Here is a 23382-nt window from a genome sequence, read left to right on the forward strand (position 1 = left end):
CTCTTGTGCCCCTTAGCTCCTCAAATTCATGACTTCTTTTTCTTTAATTACATATATCTCTATCTCTATCTCTATCTCTATCTCTATCTCTATCTGTCTATCTATCTATCTATCTATCTATCTATCTATCTATCTATCTATCTATCTATCTATCTATATCTCCTGTTGAGTTCCTTCATTGTTGCTTGTATGTTGAGGGCAGATCATTTGGGTTTGGATAACATATCAGGGACTTACTCCTGAAGAAAGTGGATTCCTCCTCTTGATTCTACACTGGGCTTAGCTTGAGCTTATGTATGAGACCTCAAAGTCACAGGTGACAAACTTCCCTCAACAAGTCCACATCTATTCCAACAATAATGCCTCCTAATCGTGCCTATGGCACTAGCATTCAAACAGATGAGTGTATGGCGCCAAAGGCATTCAAACCACCACAGATGCCCCCAGTTCCCTAAGTACAGCAGAGAAGACATGGAGGCAGCAAAAGTTGTCAGGTAATGTTTTTCAACCAACCTAAGATAGGGCAAGAGGAGAAGCAGATTTCTGCCTTCTGCTCCTTGGGAAGTTTTGTAGATATCACGGACAGCTATGAATTCAAATTGAGGGACTGAACTTCTGATGTGTTTTGTTTATACCATGATTAAAATTTAGGTATTTAAAGAGTTCTTAAGAATCTACAAGGAATGTTTGGAGAGATGGCTCAGTGGATAAAGCTCTTGACACAAATGCATGAGGACCTGAGTTCCAGTCCCTAGGACCCCCAGAAAAAGCTGAATGGAGTTGCATATGTCAGGAACCCAGCTTTTATGGCAAGATGAGAGGTGGAGACAGCAGAATTCCTGGAAATTCTCAGATCAGCTAGCCTGGCATAGGCAGCAGCTAAGAGAACCTGCTTCCATCAAATAAGGTGGATGGTAAAGGCCAACAGCAGCAGTTTTCCTCTGTCATACAAATCTCTCTCTATATATACTTGTACTTCATCTATGAAAGCATCCACACACAGAGTCTTGGGTAGAATTTGGGTAGAGACCAGCAACATCTTGTTTTTTCTCTGAGCTGTAAATGTAAATCCTCTGATCAGAGGATTGCATTGTTTTGACATTGAGAGGAAAGGCGTTAGTGTAAGATTCAGGCTAAGAGTATCACACTGGAAAACAACAACAACAACAACAACAACAAGAATAACAACAACAATATACCTAGATAGACCAGAGTGGAGACACTTGTGTGTGTGTGTGTGTATGTGTGTGTGTGTGTGTTTGTGTGTGTGTTTCTATTTCTTTATTAAATTCTACTTTTATGCCTTGATTATTTTTATTACTGTATTGGACTGTTGTGTTTCGTGGTCTTCATTAATTTATATCCTATTTAAGGTATTTGAACACACACATAATTGCTGTTTTGAAGTCCTTGTCTTGTGTTTCAGGTGAGTTACTTTTCTTGGGAGCTAATAATATAGGGTTAGGGCTGCTGACCTCTGGAGGAGGCGTGGTGTCATGGCTGTGGTTTTGCGGTGGGAACTAAACTTCTGGAATTATGATGTCTGAGAAGTTGGGTATGGATATCTGATCTCATCTCTGGTGAGAATAACTTTCTTTCCTTGCTGTTGCCAATCTGTTGCCAGCCAAGGGTAGCGTCTGTAGGGTCCCTGGAAAAGAGCTGTTTTGTAGATCTTCAGGGAGTCACAAAGGAATAGGGATGGGCAAGAAGCAAAGGCTGAGAGGAGCAGCTTGGAAGAACTAGGGGTCCCCTGGGTTTGCATCAGGAGGCTGAGTCCCAGGAGGTGGCCTAAGAGGAGCTCCAGTGGACGGGCCACAATAGGACCAAGGATAACCCCAGAGAGACTGATCAGGAGGAGAATGACTTCCCCCTCTTGTTCCTGGCAGAGAGAGGTTCTATAGGCCAGGGGAATCACAGAATAGGAGATAGGCTAGACTGGAAGGCTGAAAGAGGCCGCCAGGAAGAACTCCATCTATTTATCAGAAAAGCTAATAATGGCAGTCTCATTTCAAGGGAGGGTAAACACTGATAAATATTGAGAAAAGAGAGCTAAAAAGACATCAAGTTAATATTTTACTATCCCTGCTTCGATCTTGGAAAGCTCAAAGTCTTTTCCCACACTCATTTCATGATTTATTGATTCTGTCCTGCCAATTGGTTGATTGGAACAGACTCAGACACCTTGCCTTTAACTACAGCTTCCATTTTGATAGCGCTTCACAATGCCAGCAGAGTTTTATGTATTCTCTGGCATCACTTATTGATATTGCCACCATTCTGGAATAATCTCCACTAGTTAAAAACTGGATCATCATCAGTAAAAGCAACTAACATGTTATTGATTTGGTATTCAAGGCTGGAATAATGTCTCTTGTATTGGCTTTGGAGAAAAAGAAAACAGTACACCATACAGCTCAGCGGTGATTTCACACTCACTTGTATTTAAAGTATGTTTAGAATCTTATCATTTCCCCATTTCTAATGCTGCCATGCTAGTCTCAAAAGAACGAGCCACATATGTCCTAGATGGCCGTGACCTCTTTTCCAGACATTATTGGCTGGGTCATGTCACAGGGCTTGCTCTCTCTGGCTGACCTCTGGGTGACTGGCTCATCCCTCATCCCACTTGTGCTCCTCTGTGGAGCCGACGGGGCTGTGGGAAGAGGTTTTCCATCGCTCTGCAGTTCCCGACCTCAGGGCTGGATTCTCTACCCTACCTGCCTTTTCCAGAAGAGGTGATGGCTATTCTTGTGGACCCTTTACTCAACCCCAACTTGTGTCAGTGTTTCCTCTTCCCTCTGCCAGCTGCCCTTTCTTCCCCACATTGATGAGTTTATAGCATACAAGCAGGCTGTTGTTTCTCTCATTTGGAAAAATGGTTTGTTTTGTTTAGAGAAAACCCAAACAAAGCAGACAGCCTTGCTGGACAGTATTCCCTCCCCCAGTGGCCACCCGGTTTCTCTGCTGCCTTTGCAGACAGCTCTGCCAGTCCTCACCCCCATTCTTCCTCATATTCACTCTGGCTAGCCCAGTCTCCTCATCCACACCTCCCACATGCCACGCCCTCCCTCCTCCACATTGACTGCAAGGAATCCTGCTTAGTTCTTTCCTTGCCCATCCTCATTTGCTAATCACAACCACACCTTCCTCCTGAACAGGCTGTACTTCCACAACCACGCTGTACTGACTCTCCTCCTGCCTCTGACCTTTGGCCTCTGCTGCATCTTTGTCTTACATCTTCTTCCTCGTTCCTTCCTTCACTGTGTTACACACATCCTGGGCAACCATTATTAGCAATCGGTCAATCATGTCAGGACCCTCCCAGGACCTCTGCACGTGCTGTTTTCGCTGTGTCGAATGCTCTCCTCACTATTGGCCTGGCTGTCCATCCCTGACTCTTACAAAATAGGAGTTCACAAGTCACAGTTACAGTCTTCAGCCTTTCCTTGTGCTGGTTTTCTACAGCTCACATCCCACCACATCATAGTGCACCACAGAACGGCACGGGAATCTCAGCTTTCCTGCAGTGCTAGTCCGGGAATCTATATGGTTGTGTTTATGTCAGGCCAGTTCTTAGCTGTAGATCTCAGGAGTCAGGAAAGACAGCTAAAGCCTGAGCCAGGGCAGGGGGTTGCTCAGTGGATGGCTTGTTCTTCTTTGTACATGTGAGGCCCTAGGTTTCATCTCCAGAACCAGAGCAAAAGAAAAACTGGGAGTCAATCAATGCATTTATGACTATTAGAGTTTTTTCCTACCAACATTTTTACCTAGAAATAGCCATATCTCAGCGACATTTGGATGTTGAATCTACTTACCTATGTTTATTAGTAAGACCAAGAATGCTTTTTCAGAGGCTGGAAGAAGCTAGACCCTGTAAGCAAACTGCTTGCTGATACAGTCCTGGCCTTGGTAGCTTAGCAGCCCTTGCCAGCAGAAGGGATTAGGTAAACTGGCAAAGAGCCTGGAGCCAGCAGGGTCCTGAGGGAGGCTCACTAATGTCTGAGACTTTGGGCTCCGGGTCCCTAAGAGGGAACAGTGGCATGATCTTGGCAGCTGAGCTGGCTGTGAGCACAACAGGCTAGAAATACTCCAGGCTGGAGCTAGGAAGCCTAAGACGAGATGAATCCAAAAAGGGGCAATGTCTGGCTTCTCAGGTAGGTGTTACTAAACAGACACTAAAATGTTCGATTTCTAGGGGCTCCCAAGAAAGCTGGAGAAAAGATTTGCATTTTTATGAACGCTATAGAACCACAGAGATATGGACAGTCCATAGGCGCAGAAGGGGGTTTCTAACTGAGCATTTGCCTAACAGACTCTGCTGCCTTCTCCCTGAAGGTATGCACCTGCCACGGGGCTGGCTTTCTTTCTCCTCGCTTCTTTCTTTTAAGGCCATTTCTGCTTAATAGCGTGTATGCATAGCATTAAAAGGTAAGGACAAAAGAGAGAAGTTGATTCCAACCCATTTAGCAGTCCCAGGAGGCATGACTCCGGCAGGTTGGGTAATGAGCTTCCTGTGGGTTTCCTTGAAGGGTGCGGAGACTTTCCATTGGCAGGCCCTCCTCGAGACTCTGCCAGCTTGAGTCTGCGCACACCTGCTTCTCACACAGAGCTAGAAGGTGCCCCATTGGTGGCCCCTCTGGATGAAGGATCTGTGTCTATCCCAGAGAGCGCACCTGGCACACGTGACCCGAGGTAGTCTCTGTCCTACGGTCTCTGTTCCTGCTTCATATCTCCTGAAGTCTGCTAAGCGTGGCCATTGGAGCTGCAGAGCCAGACAGCCCTGCTTTCACAGGCAGAGCTGGCTGGAAGCAGAAGCAAAGGCCTGAGCTGGGTGGAAACCCGAAATGTTCTATTTTTCCACCACTTTCGGGTTTCTGCTCACCTGACACTGCAGCTTCTTGTCGGCTTGGTGCTCCGTTGTGCTAGACAGCTGTCTAACAGCAGCCCTCGCGTTTTAATTGTAAGGTGCTTCAGAGAGTGTGGAGGTGAGGGGGAGGCACGAGGACTCTGACGGAGGAGAGATGGGAACGGATCTTAAGTTAAGCAGAGCAAAGGTAGCTGTGATATGAGACAGAGAGGTTCCAGGGTGTTGTCGGTGAGGGTTAAGGGTCTTCCGGTCCTTGTCACAGGGTCATCATCTTAGGATATTTTGATATCCTTTGCCAATTCCAAATAATGCTATTTTCTTTTTTAATTTTGCCCAAAATAACCAAATATTAGCAAAATACTGGAAGCCAGAGATGGTGTAAGGGATCCAACTGGAGAAACTTTTGAGAAAGTGAGTTCATTTTTTCACACTTAAGGAGTTTAAGTCAGCAAAACTTTCAACTAGTGAAGTAGGTAAATTTGGGGACTATTTGAATAATAAAGGGGAGTAAATAATAAATAATTTATATTTTATATAATTTATATAAATAAATAAATACATACATACATAAAAAAATAAAACTTTATCCAAAGTTTCTGTAGCCATTCTTTAAACAGTGGACTATTCCTAAGACTCATGGTTTAAAATATGATTTATTTGTAGGCGTTTGATAAAACACAGGATAAACATATCTCATAAGGCATAATATTCCTCAGAGCTGTACATCACTATAATCAAAATTTACTGATGTAGAGAGAAACTCTAACATAAAAATCCTAAGAGAATGAATTCATGCTCACTTGTCTCCTCTTTTTCAGAGTTGAGAAACTGAGTTGTAATTGCTGTTAAATGTTTTAGTGGCAAGTTTAAAGTTTGCTAAGTGCTTTTGCGTTATCCTTAAACTCATAGAGTCCAGAAAGCCACTTGTCATTACTCTTACAAAGCTTGTGACAAGGAAAGCTCTCCTAACCGCAGTTCCAACACACCCAACCCCTGCCTCTTCTATGGGTTCTTGAAATGGGTGAATTTGTTTTATGATTCCAGACATTGTACAGCTCTCTTCTCTGGATTTTTTTTTTAATTACTCTCTGCTCCCCCAAAGCATTAATAAAAAGTATTTGGAACTGGCACACGAATGTTGCCAGCAACATTCTCCATGATGGCCAAGGCTGACAACAGCCTCACCGACAGGTGAACGACTGGATAGATTGTCAAGTACCACCTGCAGGTCCATTTTTGAGGATTCATTTAGTGTCTTAGTGCAGCAAAGAGGGATACCAAGGAAAAGGTTCCAGGTCTGGCCTTTGTGGCAAGTCCTAAAGACAGAGTCTCTCTCTCTCTCTCTCTCTCTCTCTCTCTCTCTCTCTCTCTCTCTCTCTCACACACACACACAAAGGAATATTGTTCAGTCCCTGTCTCACTATCTGTCCAGGTGTTGAGGACCTCTCTCAATACCTTGAGCTGTCTGTGCTTTGCTGTCATGTCATAGAAATTGTCACTTCTCTCCCAGCCCCAAGACATCCATTGAAGTGTTTATTTCCCTAAGTCATTGTCATGTTCACCTGTGGTCACCACAGCCAGGCAGGACAAAGCCTGGCTCTCTCTGTATGATTGCCTTGATGTACCTGATGGAGGTACATCAGATACCTAAGCCAGCCCATTTAAGGCTGATCCCTATCTCTGTGCCTCCTTTTGGTCCTCTGGGACCTTTCTACCACCGTGTCCTGGTTTTGCAGATCTCCCAGCCTGTAGGACTGATCAGGGCCTTTGTCTACTTAACAGCCATCTTCTGACTCTTTAGTCCGTGCCAGGGCCTAGGGTTTTGAGCCGAGCAAGCCAAAGCCTTTGTTCCCAGCCACTGTGCTGTGGCACTTGTGTTCTCTAAACTGATGACTGCAGTAGTCCTAGCAAACGGATCAGGCCAGGATCTTCGGGTTCAGAGACAGAATACAGAAGCAATTCCTAAAATGCCGTGGAGTCAGTGCCTCAGAATAGTCCCCTAACTCTGCTGTGTGAAGTCCATGGCTTGTACAAATCCAGGAAAAGAATAGAAGAGCTAAATTGGAGAGGGACCAGAGCCAGTCTCATTTGCATATGACTAATTTTGATCCTTCAGCATCTCCAGGAGATTTTTAAGATACCAGACCAGAGAGCTTAGAATCCAAAGATGACTGAGGGAACCCCTTAAGCCACACAGAGGGAGGTCTAGGTCGACGTAGGGTCAGCTTGCCACATAGCAACATGGACAGTGTAAGGTGTGATGGGGTGATGAGAACCCACTTGACTCCCTGCCTTGGAAGTTAGTGTTTCCCATTTTTCAGTATGGCCAGGTGTTCTTCTCCACACCTCGTTAAGTAGAACTGTTTTGAGCTGAGGGTTGTAACTCAGTAGCAGAGTACTTGTATGGCATTACACACACACACACACACACACACACACACACACACACGTAAAATAAAATGGAACTACTTTAGCTTTAATTTGGAGTGCATACCCAAAGCTTTCACTGTGGCTTTCAACGCGATGGATGAGATGATAAAGCAGGGTTGCAGACACACAGGCATGCGCACAGCCTGCTCTGTGGCTCAACACCATCCATAGGATTTTGGAGAAGCATGCATGCTATGCTCTAAATGGGAAGCATGGAATATGTCAGCTTTTTCCCTTAAATAAAAGGGGGTGAGCTGGATTCCTTGGAGGGTTTAAGTTAAGTGTCCTCTGCATTTGGGGGACGTGGAGAACTGGGACTTGGCTTACTGTAGAAATCCTAAGAAACAAGCTGCTCCCGAGTGCGGATCCTGGGACAGACTAGATAGATAAGTGTACCGGGATAGAGGAAATGACTGTTTCCAGTGGAGCTCGGATGATGGAGATAGCAGGGATGACTCGCTAAGTCACCTTGGATTCTGTCAGGAGCTTCTTGGCGGCACAGAACCACCACTGACAGCGTGAGCCTCTGCATTGCAGAAGATGCTTCGTAGCCAGCAGCCAGCCATGCTGAGCTCCCACAGGCAGAAGGGCCTGGTGACTTCAGGGCTTTGGTTTCTCTGGAAGCCCTTCTCCCACCCAGATGCTGTGTCCTAGCACACACTCATCCCAGAGACCCAGAAGAGCCAGAGACTTTGGTTGGCAGGACCAGGCATAACTGTGGGAAAGTGTAGGAGGAGAGAGAATTCTCCCGGCCCTAATGGGTGGAGCTCAGAACGGAGAGAAGTTAGCTTCAAAGCCAGTTAAGTCACAGCAGAGTTCAGTTGCTGCCCAGCTTCTTAGCCTCTGAAAGTCCTGAGAGGGCTGGAGTGCAGCTCACTGCTGTGTCACATGGTTAGCACATGAAAGGCCTTGACCTCTGCCCCCAGAACAAAATAAGCAAACGAATATCTATGAAACATAGGTTTTGCCCTTAATGTCTTTCAGGGAAGAATTAACCTGAAACAAATCGAAAGGCATAGTGAAAGATTAAAAAAAACCAAAGTTTCTTTCAGTCAATGATTTTTGCTTATTCAAAAATCATTTTGCAGACATTAAAAGATTCTGAAAGCCTTGGAATACTCATATCCAGCAAATATTTTTTGAGATTCTCTCTGCAGGCAACCCTTATCAGGTGTGAGGGATAAAGAATGTCCCTTTCCTGGCTGGCCACCAACTCTATCCTTCGACCCTAGAGTGAGTTATTTAGCACCTCCGATTCCTTGAACCTACCGTAGCAAAGATAAACTTCGCTCTTACAGCTTTGCTACCCATCCCGATTGCTCACAAAACTCGGAATTTGTGAGAACAATATTACGTTTATTAACCTTGCCAGCATGATGAAGTAGAAAGGTGAGTCCGTGGCTGGGTGGGTCTGAGAGGTTAGGTGTTCAAGGCCGTTGCAGAGTTCAGCATTTGGTTTGCATGGCACCAAATAAGATCGGATCAAACTGACGGTGGAATCCACATTCTCTGTTGGGAAAGAATTGCCAGGCTCAAAGTTTAGTCTTCTGAACAAGAAACCATGGAGACCTTGTATCTCAGTCTCTCCTCCCTTTCTTCTTCTCCCCTCCTTGCTTTCTTCTCTTCTTCTTCCTCTCCATTCTCCTTTTCTCCCCCCCCCCCAATCCAAAGACCTTTTAAACACATAATTACTTTAACCATATTTTAATTGATTTTCTGTACTTCATATCTATTACACTTACCACTAGGTGGACAAGTTGGAGAATTAATGTCAGACAGACAGACAGACACTACAGAGGTCACTGTGCTGCAGTTATCTTTCTGTCCCTTCAGCACTTGCTAGGGCGCTACTGTGTGAGTCTTCATAGATTTAGCCAATATTTAGTCAATTTAGTCAACATGGTGTCACCCAATAAACCATTAGTCCCTAGACCGGTCTGTGTCTTAAGAGGTAGGCACTAAAACTTCGTATTGCTTTATTGGTCTTTTTTGGGTGTGTGTGTGTGGGGGGGGGTGCTTCAAGCTTAAGACCCGTGGCCAGGAAAAATGTCTTCTGGGAAGATAATGATTACTAGCTCTTAAAAATGAAAGTACTGACTTCAAATGGAAGGGATGGAAGGGTATTAATTGAGTAACTTGTTTGATAAATGACAACGGCACTCTGTAACGTAACACAGGAGAGACACTGATACAAAGGCACACTCTCAGAGCTGACTGGACAGGAGCGAGATGGGAGTCTCAGAGAGGAGCGGGAAAGGACAGGAAGGGAGACTCGCACCTCTCTAAAAGATGTGTGAGGGCCATGCGGAGTGAGCTGTTCCACTGGTGGCCCGTGACAGGGACATCCTCCAATAGCCAGCCTCCAGGGGACAGGTGCCCTTGCAGTTTGGTTTAATTTCCTGTCTCTTCCCTTCCCTTCCCCTTCTCTTTCATTTCCTTTGCATTTTCCCTTTTGTTATTTTATTCTGTGTTATTTTTTGGGTCCTCAGGATTCATTCATTTATTGGTTTTTCTAAAACAGTCTGTGTGTGTAGCCCAAGCTGGCCTCAAACCTGGCAATCCTCCTGCCTTAAGCTCTTGAGGGCTGTGATAGCAAGCATGGACCACTAAGCCCAGCCCCAGTGTTTTGTTGTTTATCGTGTTAATGTGTGTTAGATCGCTGAATCCAGTACAGTAGGTGGGTGTGGGTCCCTGTCACAGTAGCTCTGTTAGTCCTTTAGAGATGGCACTGGGATGCACTTGGTCAGCTTAGATGGAAGTGATCTGGGTGACATACTGCATGCTGAAGAGTTGCTCACTTCCTGTCATCTTGTCATGAGCATTCCCCTACAGAAATGGCAGTGCTGTAACAATCAAATCCTCTTTCGTTTGTGATTGGTCATGTCCAAGCCTCCTTAGTCTTACAGACATTATTCTCTTGTAATAACATTTTCAAAGGGGCAGTCACCAACACCTGCTTGGAAAGTAGCATGAGGGGGGAAAAGCCAGACCTGTGTAAGTGACAAATGTTCTGTTCCAGAACTCTAGACCTCAGAGGGTTAAAATGGTTGGTCTTATGTGTCCCTTCAGGACACCATGCAGCATGAATATGGTGAATGTGTATGTTAGGTACAAGGATCAGCCATGTCCTGTGTGGCCACTTCAATGCCCTCTCTCTATCCCGTTCCTTCTCAGAGTTCTCAGCAGGGTCATATGCATTCACCTGGTGAGATACCAAATGTGTCGATTGTCCAGGCCAGGCTCAGAAGTGCCCACATTCCATGTGTCCACACGTAGATGCAGAACGGTGAGCAGATGGTCTTCCGATGGTCCAGGAAAATTAAACAACTGTCTAAGCAACAGCAGGGCTCTCCCCATGGCAGATGCCTTCTGTATCAGCCTTGCTGTGCCTGCTTGGCCTCTGTCATGGTTCCTCATTTATTTCCTCCATAGCATTTTATAACCACTAATTCGCCTCTGCTGTCTCACTTGACTTTACTGACCATGGGAGGGAGAGGGACTACCGTGTGGACAAACCCGGCAACACTATGTCTTGCATAGAGCAGAATGACCCACCAGTAGTAATGATTGATGTGCGATGATGAACTAGAGATTGAATGATGCAAAAAACTAACGAGTAAAAGATGCGCACCAGAGCTAGAGGGTAGCCACCGTCCAGCACAGCCGAGAACCCAGCGGTGGTCTTTAACAGTAACAAGGTTTAGTAAGTAACGAAAAGCCGGTTTCCTTTGTTGGTTTGCTTTTGGGTTGGAAAGGTGACAGCTGGGGTTGGGGATCAACAAGTGTTTGCGTGGCTCTGAGGTTTTGCTTTTCTTTTGACTGTCACCTTTGGGGTGAGCACCTTGGTTGGGTTGATCCAGTCTCTTTTTCCAGATGAGTGAGAGGCAGACCTTACCCATCCTGCTTCCCAATTCCGTGGTGTCCATCACACCCTCCATCTATTAGTATATTCACGATGCTGCAAGTGGCAGTGAGTCTTGGAATGTGATGGCATTTGCTCATTTCTTTCGTGTCATTGTCCTTTTGGGTGAGCATGCACAAGTGGTCTGCATGTGGCAACCTAGGAGACAGCAGAAGGGAACCACAGCTGTAGCACTTCGGAGGAGCTGGGCGCTTTGCTTGTGTGTTTATCCATCAGTTCATTAGATAAAGTCTCTGCTTGGCAGATACTCTGACCACCTCTCCTTCTGTGCCCTGGGTAGGGCTCCAAGGAGGGTCCTTGGCTTCCTCCATCTCCTGCAGGTGGAGATAGGACGCCTAGCCTGGAACTTGCTCCTGGATGCTTAACAACTATGGCTAAGATGGCTCAAGCATCTGTTCCTTGGACTCCCCACCCACTTTACATGGGTGTCTCCCATGCTGCTCTTTCTCAGGGGGCTGAGCGCGGTGCATGGGGTGGCCACGGTGCACGGGGTGACCTTGCAGAGCGCCTTTCTGAGCTTCGCTTTCCCTCACTTGGATGCCACACACATGAGGCGCATTAAGAAGGAGAGCTAAAATTAAGGATGTGTGCAGAGATTAATCAGTAGCAATGTTCAATAACAGAAAACAAAGGAAACAAATGCCCGCATAAAGGAGTAGATAAAAATAAATTATGACACGTTCACGGAGCTGAGCACTTCCCATTAAAATTGCTCATGTGGAAGTACAATAAACCACATGTAGTTGTGTTCACATTTAATTTTATAAGCTTGAGCTATAAAACAGTGGATACCACATGATCACACTTTTGAAATAAGAATGCACAATCAATATACTTATATAAATAATGGAAAGATAAATACTAAAATGGGGATATTGTTGTGGTGAATAGAATTGTGAGTAACTTTTATTTTTGTGGACCAGTAATAGTTTTTAGCTTTTCTCTAATGATTTCATATTTCTTTTTAAAGGGGGCATAAAAAGCTAACACATTATTTTATTAATTAAATGAGGTTCTTAGTTGGTTTAGGCTGTTTTAACAAAACATCTGGCTTACAAACAACAAAAATTTATCCCTCACAGATCTGGAGTGTAGGAAATCTAAAACCAAGGAGCTAAGAGATTGAGAGTCTAGTAGGGCTCATTTCCTGGCCCATAAAAGATTCCTTCTTGCTTCAAGTGCCCTGCCCTAGCCTCCTAGACCAGCAGTTCTCAACCTGTGGGCCAGGAAACCTTTGGGGGTCAAGTGATCCTTTAACTGGGGTCACAAATCTTGCATATCAGAAATTTACATTACAGTTTACAATAGTCGCAAAATGATAGTTATGAAGTAGTACTGAAATAGTTTCACGGTGGAGGTCACCACAACATGAGGAACTGTGTTAGGGGCCGCAGCACAGGAGGGCTGGGAAGCTCTGTGCTAGATCATTTGTTCTGCTTTCATGTCAGGTACATATACACAATATTATGAAGGTGGGGTCCACAATGATTGTCTGTCTCTCTGAGACTGATCTAATTTACCCAAATATGATCATTTCCAGTCACATTCCTTTCCTGTAAATAATATACCTTCATAATATATATGACTTATATATTTAAATGAAGTTAAATCTGCATCTCTCATCTTGCATTAAAATTTAACTCCAAATAATAATAATAAAAAAAACACTTTAGTTTAAGACTTGAAATTGTAAAAATGGATTGAAGAAAAGGTAGAGAATTGACAGGAACTGTCTGAATAGAGCTCTGGGCACACAGGAAATACTGTCAACGATGAACAAATGTCGTGAAAGCAGAGTGTCTGCATAAGGGAATAAAAATACTTGAGGATGAAATTGGAAACCTCATGTGACGACACTTTACAGCTTCTGTTCCAGGTGTCTAACCAGACAGAAATTTGTTGAGTTCTGTGAACTTTGGATCGGGTTAACTTTGATATGTGATATTTTTATTTAGTTGCAAGGTTTCTGTTTTTCAAATAATAAAGTCTATAAAATGTAAAAAGCCTATACACAGCAAAGCAAACTGTCAAGTGAAGACACAGCCTATGTAATAAGAGAAAATCTTTGCTAGTATGCCTGTGATGGAAGTTTAAAATGCAGAATATACAAAGAACTCAAAACTTAAGCAACAAGGGATCAAATGACCCAACCAAGAAGTGGCTTAATCAAATGAACAGACAGTTCTCAAACTACAAGGTACAAATGGCCAGTAAACAAGAAAAAGGTGTTCGATGTCACTAGGCATCAGAGAATACAAGTTGAGACGGCACCTCACTCCACTCAGAATGGCTCTTTTTCCTTTTGCAGACGTGGTGTCTCCAAGGTGCCTTGTCTGTCTCAGAACTCACTCTTGAGCCCAGCCAAGCCTTCATCCCATCAAACCCCCATCTTAGCCTCCTGAGTAACAGAGTCATGCATGGCCAGAGGATCCATTCTCGATAAGGGACTATATCTTACATTTGTCCGTTTCTTTGTTTCCAAGCCCTGAGACTTGCATATAGAAAGTTTCTGTAAACTTATTGATCAAATGGCTGTCCAACAAAGTATTTATTGAGCATCTGTCACGTGCTAGGCATTGTTTTACCATCTGAAATATTAAGGACAAAACAGAGCAAGATTCCTGCCTGCAGTGTTGAGAAGCTGACCCAGGGTCTAGAGAACACGTCAAGGGAAGTCGGTGGGGATGGCTCTGGGATTGTTTTACTGTCTTCTGTATCCGTGTTTCACCAGGTTCCAGTGAGCTTCTCTTATTTTAAATTTTGGGTCTGATTTGAGGCAATTACAGTCCTGAATACACACAGCCTCCACCTTTGTCCCATCAGAACTTGATTGCGTGTAGATGATCTGTCAGCTGCATGATGTGACTGTGGTGTGTGTGTGTGTGTGTGTGTGTTGCTGTTGTTGTTATTTGTTTTTTAATTTTAAAATAGGGTTTTTTTTGTTTGTTTCTCTGTAGCTCTAGCTGGCCAAGAACTTACTGTGTAGATCAGGCTGGCCTCAAACTCACAGAGATCTGCCTACCTCTGCCTTGTGAGTACTAGGATCAAAGGTGTACGCCACCATATTTTGCTTGCTTGCTTGCTGCTTCTTGGTGCTTTGAGATGCAATCCCTTCTAAAACACAAGCTTCTGTTCATTTTGTTCCATTTTTGTTCTTGCACATCTTTTCACTTTTGCTTCCTCTGTTTGTTCTCCTCTTAGACGTCCCTGCCTCCTTTCTCCCCAGCCCCCAGCTCCTTACTCTCCCTTTGCATTCACACTTCCAGAGTATTTCTCAACAATTTTTCATAGCCCAAGTAATTTTATCTTTCATCCTGTGGGTAGAATAGTGAGGAGTTAGACTGACTGTCTCACCAAGTGCTGTGCATTTAATTTGGGGGTCAGAAAAAAGGAAAGGATGCTGGCAGTTGGAGCAATGTTGCAGTGTAGGCATCGGCCCTGTTTTATTAATAACAAGCAGAGATTCTGAAAAGTGAATTATCTAAGGTCACATAGAAATGCATAGACTTCTACAACACGTGGCTACCCCACTCCAGCATGGAACAAGATGAAACTCGTTTGTTCTGTTTGAGAAATGCATTTTCTTAGGTTTTCATTTGTTAAAATGAAATTGAGGTATTAAAACAAATGGACTCTCACAGGGACAGAAATAACCTATTATACTTGTGAAATACTAGCGTATAAATACAGCGCAGGCATGCATTAGTTCTTCATTTTATCTCCCTGCATTCCAGGCTTCGAGAACTGAAGCCATGGTTCCTTACATCTCGCATTACATTCTGGTGGCCACAGCACGGCTACAGAAAGCCTCTGCATTTGTGAGCAGTTATTCCCACGTTGGGCAGTCACTCTCCTTGGATCCTCCCCCAGCATTGTCTTTTAAAGGATATTCTTTCTGTCTAACGCTGTTCCACAACAGAGTCAGCTCAGTTTCCTCGTTCTTCCATCATTTGCAGTCAGACATTCTGAATCACTGAACAGGCCCATAGGTTTGCTCACTGGCAAGCCATTGGTCTCCATTCGCTTCAGCCTCCCTATGGTACACACTCACATTGGGCTGACATTAGGGTCCCTCTCTAAGAACATGGTGCCACACAGGCAGAAAGGGTGGACAGTAGTTAGTATAGAGAGATGGTATCCTTAAGATCCCACTGAGCAGCTAGGCTGAGAAGCTGAAACTAAGCTTCCTAGGACCCAGCACCCTCACTTCCTACACTGCTTCTCTAGGCAAAGATCTTTGTAACATCCAGGGTCTTTCTCTCTCTCTTTTCCTTTCTTGTTCTTTATTTCATAACTTCTGTTACTTTTTACTAGTGATGGATCTTACTGCAATTCATGGGGCCTAATTCACCATGAAGCATATTTATCTTTAGAAACTGTCCACAGTGTAGGAGCCCCTCAGAGCCTCAGAATAAGGGTCTGTCCAAGGACTGCCATTCCTATTTGATTATAAAGTCCTTCTGCCAAAGGTATTCTTCTCATTGTAAACAAACAAAACGAGAAAAACAACTCTCACATTTCTGTTATTAGCAGCCAACAGTATCCATAGTAATATGATATGGGGACTGTGTGGCTCAGCAGTTCCACCTGTGAGCTTCTAACCTGATGTGAAGCATGGAAGACAAGTTCTCACTGAGCCAGTTGTGTGTTCATGCTCATAGCACTGCCCAGAGCTGAATTGCTCAGTGTAACCACTGGAACACGCATGGGTGGGAGAAAAAGTGGGCGGTACAAGCAGGAACATTCCGACTTAATAAAGGAAAGAGATTCCAGCACATTGTACAACATACATGAACTTTGAGGGCATTGTGCTAAAGAAATTAAACCAGTCAAGCAGGACAACATTGCAGGACTCCGTTTACATGTGTGGTACTGAGGCAAGAAAGACTGTGGATTCCAGTGGTTGGCTGCCTAGGGGATGATCAAAGTGCTAGAGATTGTTCAACAACTTGTATTTCTTTTAATCTTTGTGTGTGTGTGTGTGTGTGTGTGTGTGTGTGTGTGTGTGTGTGAGAGAGAGAGAGAGAGAGAGAGAGAGAGAGAGAGAGAGAGAGAGAGGATTTCTCTGTATAGCCCTGGCTGTCCTGGAACTTACTTTGTAGACCAGGCTGACCTCGAACTCAGAGATCCACCTGCCTCTGCCTCCCGAGTGCTGGGATTAAAGGCATGCGCCACCATGCCTGGCTAACAACTTGTATTTCTTTTCTTTTCTTTTTTTTTTTTTTATAAAGATTTATTTATTTATTATATGTAAGTACATATAAGCTGTCTTCAGACTCCAGAAGAGGGGGTCAAATCTCATTACAGATGGTTGTGAGCCACCATGTGGTTGCTGGGATTTGAACTCAGGACCTTCAGAAGAGCAGTCGGGTGCTCTTACCCACTGAGTCACCTCACCAGCCCCACAACTTGTATTTCTTAAGACACAAAGAATGGATGTTCCTAAAGCTGTAGAGTTCCATACCTAAAGGTTGCCATAATGGGGAGATTTAGGTTGCATGCCTTTACTCACAGTTATAAATATAGTTTGACATAGTTGATATTGGAAGACAAATCATAAAGGTATGTCACAGTCAACAACAAAAATGTCAAAGAATTCAACAACAACAACAACAAAAAATTCAAAGAACTCTTGATCAACAAATATTTCTCCAGTACTACCTATGATACATTTGTGCCCAGGACCAAGAAGGATAATAAAGACCGGTTTGAATACCAGTGGGGATGTTGGGGTGATCTGGATTATAAGAAATGCATAAAAGAGCAATTCAGAGGGAATTTCAAGCAGTGGGTTTTTCCCAGCTGGGAGGGAGTGTTCAAGACACTCTCCACTTCAGGTGAGCCGAGGAGGGAGAGGAGGATCTGAAGCGAGCTAGAAATAATTGTTTTAATTACTTCTGCTCCCATTGATGGGTGGGTAATTAATACTTTACTGTCCTCTAGGTTTCTGGTGTCTCATAAACTGTTCAAGCTTCCCTCCAATTAAGTATCACCCGATTAAATCAACTTTGTGCCCTCATGTGGGAAAAGAAGTGCCAAGTGCCACCACAGTCTTAGGACCAGTTCACGTGAACGTGCAGCCTGCTCGACACAGAGGCTCACTGTAATCTAGTACTCCATTGTGCAAAGGCTCCCGGATTCTTGTGAGGTTAGGATTCTTACCAGGTTTGGGTGAGATAAAGCTGTGTATTCGAGCATGTTACTTATATTTCCTAAGAAACAAAGAAGATGCCTTCCAGTGTGTGTGGCTCAGGTACAGGGTCCCTGTCTGGATCATGAATGCATTGCTTCATGATGGTTCTAGCTGGGAGAGAGAATATGTCAAAATCGCTTGATCAGGCTGTTGATTTTGATCAGCTGTTTCGGCTCAGGGAGGCAGGTGTAAAGATCACAGTTTCCCCCTGTATGATCCTCAAAAGCAGATTGCTGAATCATAAGAGTTCTGACCCAGGGTTGAAGGTGAAACTCAATCCTTAGGGGAGTGACATCCAGGTACAGGATGCACAATTAAGCTGATAAGAGATGACATTGCATTAAGAGGTTACAGTAATGGGATCACCTTACATTAAGTTCACTGAATGAATAAAATCAATGTATTATTCTGAGGCTCACCTCAGCTATGTAAATGTCTGGCACACCAGAAGTTCTAGAAAAAAAAAAAAAAAGTCAAATAGAGGATACGGAAAGGAAGAACCTGACAAAGCTTCGGATACATCTAAGGATTACCATACATGATGTCTTTCGTTTGACAAATGTTTCTTCACAATCAACTTTTTTACTCAACACTGGTTTTGGTGATGGGGCATGGGAGGTGCTTCCCTCGGGAATCTTACCTGTTACTAACCACAGGAGGCTCTGAAGAGCTGTGAGAACTCTAGTCAGCAGAGCAGCGAGGGCTCTGGAGTACACTGGAGTGTTACGATGTGTGAACTGAGAGATTTCTAAGAATTGGAAAACTCAGGTGCTGGTGATAAATGACACTCAGTCCATAGAGAAAGGCCATTTGTCCGGGGCGAGAGGCACACTGGTCCCAGACTTCACTTTGCCACAAATCTAGTGGGCTTCAAAAGTATCCCTTCGTCTGAGTTCAGCACTCAGCTGTCAGTCATGTGGATTAGACCTCATGAGCTTTGTATCTTGGGAGCTGGAAGTCCTCCAGAGTTGCCAGCGTGAAGCCAGTTACAGCTGGTCGTCCATATCCCTGAGCACATTTTCGGGCTCGCCCGAGGCCTAACAATGTGTTTTAAATTGTGTCTGCCCTGAACGTGCAGTGGCCTTTTCCCCTTGTCATTAGTCCCTAAACACTGGAGTCTGGGCACCATTTACATGCCATTTACATTGTGTCTGCTGTTGTAAGACATCTGGAGGTGATACGTTTTAAAGGACACAGGAGAATATGTGTAGATTATATGCAGGTTATGCTGTTTAACCTAAGTGACTTGAGCAGCTAAGGATTTTTGTAGCCAAGATTCTACAGCTAGTGTCTTGTAGATATGAAAGAGTGTCTATTAAATGCATTTTCCATTGAGATTCTAGATATTCTGGATACACAGGAATTTTTCCGTACATGCATGTTGCATAATAAGGATAGATAACTTGTTTACCAGTTGTAAAAACGGCATCCCATCCTGACTGGATTTTTGGTTGTCTCCCCCCCCCCCCATGTAATTTCAGGTAAAGCAATTTGATTCTCCTCAGTGGAGCTAAGTATATGGACGGTAGTTTCTATGAGTTGATTACACTACACTTTCCTACAATTTCCTAGTGAAAAAGACCAGTCAGAATCACACATTCACCGCGACACCTATTTCCTGACACAATCCAATATCATGCAGATTCTTTAGAAATTGTCCGAGGAAATGCAATTATCCAAAATGCTGAGATTCTGGGTGGAAATTAGCCTGCCTGCTGCAGACCCCTGGCAACTCCACACTAATAGCCCATTTCTCGGCAGAATAAGTGCAGGCAGAGCAGCCTCCCCTGCTCGAGGTGAGAGCTGCACTACAGAATTCCTGCAAAGAAAGAAGATTTTTTTTTTTTTTTTTTTTTTTGATTCAAAACATTAATATTCACATTTTTAACTTGCCAAAGCATATAGTTGAGCTTAAGTGGGTGGAGCCTCCCTCCAGTAACTGTGGCACAGTCTTCTCTTTGCAGAGGGCAGAGTCACACAGCCCCTGGAACCCTGAAAGCAATTATTTATTCTACTGATAAAAAAGGGTTTTGTTGTTGTAAAGGAGGTGTGAGGTAACCAGAAACATGGTTTCTATTTAGTCATTGTACTGGAGTTCTGGGAAAACGGGCTGTTCTTTTGAATTTCTGAACAATCATAATTTGTTTAAGACTTTTGTACAATCAAGATAAGTAACACGTCAGTGGTAAGAAAGGCTTGTCCTGGCAGAGCCTCCCTGGGATGCTGCACAGATGGGAAACAGTTACATTAAATTCCATTAAGAGGGACCGAGAGGCAGAAGCCAGTAGGGAAAGAGATCGTTTAAGATGGGTACAAACCCAGCAAATCTAAGTCATTTGGTGCTGTTTTATTAATTTTGTTCAGAGTTTTGACTAGGTGTAAGGAGATGTAATGAAATGACCGTAGGGAGGAAAACAACAGATGCAACACAAGCGGTTGGGGAAGAAATCTATGCAGGCGTGAGCGCTGAGGCCAGTGTGCTTCTCCGGTCCTTGTTACTCCAGGATATGCCATGGGCCAGCAAGGACTGAGGGTCACTGAAAACCTTCGGAATTGGGGTTTTAAAAGGATTTAAAAAGTCTCTTTCTCTCTCCCCGGCCCTCCACACTACAGTTGAAGCACTTCCTGCCATAAGGTGTTTGTTTCTCTCTCTCTCTCTCTCTTTCTTCCTTTCTTCTTTTTTCCTTCTCTCTTTCCTTCGCTCTCTCATTCTTTCTTCACTCATTCATTCTACAAACATTTTTATAACTCCTTCCATCTGCCAGATAGAAAACTAGGCCACAGGACGAAGTGATGGCTATAATAAATGAGTTCTTTGCACTCACAACATGTTCACACCAGGAACAGAATGTGAGCGATTCCCTAGAGCTGGAGTTGGTGGGCTGTGTGGTTCCATGTGGGGTGCTAACGAGGGAACATGGGTGAGGCTGCAGTGGTTGTTCTGGGTGTGTGAGAACTGGCTCTGTGTTGATAGATGCCTGGAGGTTAAAAGAACTGTCTACCCTTACAGCCTTGAGCTTCACGAAGTTTGGTGTTTGGTAATGTCTACTCGGCAGTCAGATGTATAAGGGGGAGTCAGCAAGCTATGACTGAATGAAAAAATCTTACCCTCTATTTGCTGTGTAAAGACAGAGCCAGGGGGGTACAACAGGGACTGTGTGGCCTTCAGAACCTGAGATCTTTCCTCTCCAGTCTTTCCCCAGAGGTTTGCTGGTTCCTGTCCCAGGGTCCAGTGGGGAGGCCCTGGATGGAGATAGCATATGGGGGTCATAGCAGGCCAGCAGGGTGAGCCTGTGCTAGGCATGGGGTGTAAGGAAAGCAGATGAGGGTGGGGTCAGAGCCTGAAATACAGAATATTTCTGCGGCCTTTCTGTGCTTCAGGATGCAACTTTGCACATTCAAACTCATCTTTACAAAATACTGAGTATTTAAGTTTGAGCCCTACTCTGCCTTTACACAGGTCAGCTCCCATGTCCACCCAGCTTCCTCAGAGGCAGGCCAATAGAATCCTCTATTGAACAGAACACCATGAAGGCCTAGAGAAGTTATATAAGTCACCCAACATGTCAAGGACAGAAAGTGACTGCACTGGATTTGACCAGTATGGAGCTATTAGCTATCAAGCTAATCAACACCATGAATTTCAGATACACATGTCCCAGAGCCACCAAACTGTGACTTCTGATGTCTTCAGACTGTCTCAAGGGAGGAGACGAACCTGTCAGTCCCTGGGGTTCTTAATAATGCTAACCAGCCATGGCAAAGCCTGCAGTTCTGAACAAAGTCATAGGTGCATAGGTAACTTTAGGTTGGAAATCTTACACATTTGCTAGGCTTTATTATCTAAAGATTCTTTTTCTGGAAAGAAAGTGAAGTAAATATTAAAGAAACACCCAAATGCACAGAACGACTTCCAGAGCAGAGGGGGTTTCCTTACCACCATCCAACTGCGCTGGACTGAGACCCAAGCTGGAGATGTGGTTTGGTGAGCATCCTCTCGCCTGTCAGGAAGCTGCCTCCACACTGTGGGAGGTGTGTGCCCTGTCCTTCTAGCTCACTTCCGCTCTGTGTCTTCCAATGCTGTTCTTCACAGGCTGCTGACTGGCCTTCCTCTGGCCGGTGGCATCTTCTGGGAGTTCCCACCTCTTTCTGAGCCTTTCTCTGTTCTTCCCATCCCAGAGCACAGTTGGTTACACAGACACCACACTGTCTTTGCTCATCTGCCAGGACCACAGTCTAAGCTGCTGAGATACCCTTATGGGACATTTGAACATACCCTTTATATGTTCATGTTTGAGTCAGCTCTTTCCTTCCACCAGGTGGGGTTCTGAGGATCAATCCCTGGTCATCAGGTTTGACAGCAGATATCTTTACTGCATCAGCGATCACACTAGGCCCCCAGTGGGTTCTCTTGAACTTCCTTTAGAATGTGACATCTAAATCCTCACCATATTTGATAAAACTGCTGGGAAGAGATATTTATGGATTGTTAGCAGTTCCAGAGTTTAAAGGGTCATTTGGGAGAAATGGTTATTATCTTTTATAGAGAGTAAATTTTGGCTTTCAGTGTATTTCACAAATCAGTGATCTCACACTTTCAACAATCAGGCCTTATAGCAAGGGAGTGACACAGAATTAAATTAATCTCGGTCAGCCAGTGTGGGCCTGCTTTCCACACACAGAACAGTGTCAACGAGAGTGAATGAGAAGCACCCCCAAGGGGCAAGGCACTCCAGCAAGGACTGATGGAATCCCCACGGCTACCATTTGAGGGAGGGCATACTCAGGATTTCTGTTATAGATAAGAACAACAGGCACAGAGCTGTTGACCAACTTGTTCAAGGTCACACAGCTCGTCATAGGTTCAGCTGGGATTTGAACTTCGGACATCTAAATTTAGAAAGCGCTTGTCTCCTGTTTCCCAAGCCTCTTGGCATACAGACAAGGAAGACTTATTACTTCCTTTATAGATCATATGCATTAGTCAGAGACTTTCATCAATATAATTTAAGGCATACCTGAGGACCCATAAACCCTCGAGTATTTTCAAGTGATCTTAAAAGTCATTTTGGATCTGTTTTCTATCCCAAGGAACCATCAGTCGTTCACATCTTTGGGGAAACTGAGGTAAGGTAAGGCAAAGGTCCTAGAAGCTCCCTTTCATTGGCCAATCAGCAGCTGCAAGACTCCTCCCGTGTTGCTTTAGAGAGCTCTGCTTGGCTTCCTAAGTGGGTTCTGCCCGCTCCAGAGTTGCACATCCAACCCAGTCGTTGGTTTGTGTTGTCCCGTGCTCTGTACCCAGGATAGTGTCCTGGAGAAGGATGGGACGGGGCAGCAAGCTGGTAGATGACTAGGTTACTCATCCCATACCTCAGGATGGAAGAACTTCTGCCTAAGTCTTCTCAAGTTACCACCTGGGTGAAATGAAACTCGCCCCCCTCCTCACCTAGTGGGAATATTGCGAAGATTAAAAGCAATAATTGGTGTGAAAACGCCCAAGCTCTGAAGATGAAAGGTCCCTGTGACCCCCTCATCTCATTAGCTGGATTTATTGAGATTTCTGCGTGGTTTAATGGCTAGGAGGAGTTCTCTGGCTGGCAGCTCCACGTCCTGGGTCTCTGCCTCAGAAGCAAAGGATTATCTGCTGCACCTTCAGTCAAATTAACAGCACCCCTATCTGGGACAGCCAGGGAATGGCTCCCCCCACCACCCGGGAGGCACTGTCTCATCTTCCCGAGAGGCCTCTATATGGAGAACTCCCTACCTTCTGTAGCCTCTACAAGCTATTGGCAAGGACTTCCTCATGGGAGCCCTGCTTCCGTTCTTTGGACCACTCAGAACTCTTTCTTTCTCGGGTCTTTCTGTTACTTGAAGGTATAGACCACGCTCCCTTGGAGATGCTGCTCATCCAGTTCCCTCACCCTGGTCTTACTAGAATCTTTACCTTCTCTTCTCCACCCACCCCACTGA

The 23382-nt window shown here is 44.5% G+C and overlaps 1 protein-coding gene across 1 annotated transcript in view; it reads left to right on the forward strand.

The window, feature by feature from the left end:
* Chn2 (chimerin 2) overlaps nt 1-23382 on the forward strand; it is a 262148-nt gene that overhangs the window by 83969 nt on the left and 154797 nt on the right. The gene's annotated exons all lie outside the window — the stretch shown is intronic.

This window comes from Mus pahari, chromosome 2, assembly GCF_900095145.1.
Source record: "Mus pahari chromosome 2, PAHARI_EIJ_v1.1, whole genome shotgun sequence".
NCBI lineage: Eukaryota > Metazoa > Chordata > Mammalia > Rodentia > Muridae > Mus > Mus pahari.